The sequence below is a fragment of the Penaeus japonicus genome, unplaced genomic scaffold, assembly GCF_977035675.1.
Source record: "Penaeus japonicus unplaced genomic scaffold, GWHDUDI00000001_assembly GWHDUDI00000011, whole genome shotgun sequence".
In the NCBI taxonomy this organism is placed as follows: domain Eukaryota; kingdom Metazoa; phylum Arthropoda; class Malacostraca; order Decapoda; family Penaeidae; genus Penaeus; species Penaeus japonicus.
The window spans coordinates 18,997,577-19,000,076 of record NW_028234413.1 but is presented as its reverse complement, the minus strand read 5'-3'; the positions used below and the strand labels follow the sequence as shown (position 1 = coordinate 19,000,076).

Below are 2,500 nucleotides of genomic sequence, written 5' to 3'. Positions count from 1 at the left end.
TTATATAGTCTATATATTTATATTTAATATATATTTATTTATTTATTATTTATATGGACAGTACAGTACAGTTGTTGTTTTTGTGTACATCATGCAAACAATTACAGTGGAAAAGTATATATATATCATCAAGTGTTGACAAAGTACGCTTACAGCACGAGAATCTGGAGTATGAATGAAGCACAGATAGATAACAGGTTAATTACGAAGCACAGAAAGCATTGGTTTTATCAAAATCGCAGAATGGTTAAGGCATAAGAATTCTAAAACAATAAGACAAATGACTGTGCCTCGGCGAGAAGCGTGTTGGTATGATGCATGTAAACAGTTAGTTTTCATGCACCTTATGGTAGTACAGTTTTTGTGTTTGGTGTGCGACAGTAGCGATGTTACTCTATTTGTCATTCCAGTTTTTAGTCCGAGAAGTACATTTGTATTTTTATTCCCCAAGAGTGTGAGAGCTTCGATTCGAACAACAGAATGCGGATCTTCGTGGCCTGCAACGATTGTGCTGAGCTCGTAAGCTTGTCTAGTAGAGGTCGGAAGGTACAACTGCTAGCAAGACACATCACATTTAGACTGACGGGACACTTAACAGGTGCGGGAACCGATTTAAAACTTGACAGGTGAAGTTGTAGTGCGTGCACTTTCGGCGAGTTCAATATACATACACTTTGCGTTGTGGGGTGGACAGAGAAAAAAATTAGATCAGTGGAAACATTGGAGAGTAAAGGCATAACACACTAAACACTTCTGTAGGCACGAGGCACTTGAGTTTCCGTTTTAACATTGTTGAACGTACTGTTATGATTATTGTACTAGCCTTATCCTGCAATGATAACGTTCGTAAGTATGTATTTGTACACAAATCTAAGGTGCTCCCATTATCTGCTGAAGTTGTCAACGATTAAGATAGAGTCTCAGAACCTGTTTATGAGTGAGTAAAGACAATTCACGCTCCAATAGCCCTTCACTTTATAACAGAGACACTCTGCTGTTGGTGCCACACTCAGTGTCTAAATTTCCCTAACACTTCCAACTCATAATCTCTCAGCTCTGATCCTCTTCGGGCCTAGCTCTGGGCGTGTGGGGGAGGGGAGGCTGTGTGGTGGATGGAGGTAGGTGTGACCGACAGTTGTCCTATTTGTATCGAAAAGTGTGTCGATTGTTGTAGCACCTACACTCTTGCTACATACCGCCTCCCCAATCTTTACTCCCGCACGTCCGTATTCCACTCGATGCCGACCTGCCCAGCCACCATACCTCGCTGCTGCTACACACGCACAACCTGCCTCTCCTCCTTCGCCACCATACACGCACGCCCACGCTTCTAAAACACGGTCACGACCTATTGACCGCCCCATCACGCCCGAACAACATGCCCGACAGTCGACGCCCGTAATCCCCACACGCGCGCCCCGACCCGCTTATGCTGTGCACTACACACTCTCCCATTGCCTCGCACTTGAGACTTCTATAAACTCCAGCTACTAGTTCATCAAGTACGCCCGTATTCACACGCTGCTGCCTTGAAGGGCTGTCGCGTTACTGCCCGCTCCTCCACAACTAGACTGAACTGTCCCATACGCACGCAGTACGCTCTCCTGCCTACACCTACTAATGCTCACGCACAGCACATTAAAATTACCAGCGTCTGTACTACCACATCAGCAAAACCACCGACCTCGACTTTTCTTCATTCTACACGAGTCGCAGCCGCGCAACACTCACTCTTTCTTCACTCTGCGTCACTTTCTTCCGTTAGATGAAAGAATTCACAGCGTCATGGCAGGGTGGGTTAGATATGATCATAATCGACAATAATCTTTGTGTTGATTTTGCAAATAAATACAGACTCCTTGTTATTTCTTCTGCCAATCTACATTTATTACAATTCCGTGAAGGCCATTACACGTGGGTTGTTTGATGAGGACGATCTGAAGAAATTACTTACAGGTCCGCAAGTCTAAACCCTTCCCTCTTTCATATTACCATCGACGTTCTTTTTGTGTTAACTGTGAAAAATAATTCCTCGGTTACTGAAGACGGATGAACACGCTCGGCTCTCGAATGCGATTTTTGAACATTACACACGTTTTTATATGGGGTGAGGCTTACTCGCTTTACCATAGAACATGTGTTTAGCGTGTTCTTTCTCCCGCCCTGTTTGAGTCAGTTATCCTCGATCAACAGCACGGGTGGTGAGTGAATTCCTAGTAGTTAGCAAGTATGCAGACATTGTACGAGGAATGCGGTGTGATTGAGAATGGTTTATGGGCTTGACAGACAACTGGTAGCCCTTACAGAGCCCAGTAACTATGTATGAAAGCGCTAGTAAACTTAACTTGGCATTACATACAGTATAAATCATCCGCAGTTAATTCACGAGAGACACCTAACCCCCCACCCCCCCCAACACAGACCCCAACCCCGTTAACCCCCCCCCAACCCCCCCCCAAAGGCCTCATACGATGTTAAACAATACGGGGCGTTCAGTCCC

The 2,500-nt window shown here is 44.9% G+C and overlaps 1 protein-coding gene across 1 annotated transcript in view; it reads right to left on the bottom strand.

Annotated features, from left to right (window-relative positions):
- LOC122264043 (ankyrin repeat and BTB/POZ domain-containing protein 2) overlaps positions 1-2,500 on the bottom strand; it is a 314,129-nt gene that overhangs the window by 305,886 nt on the left and 5,743 nt on the right. The window lies entirely within an intron of this gene.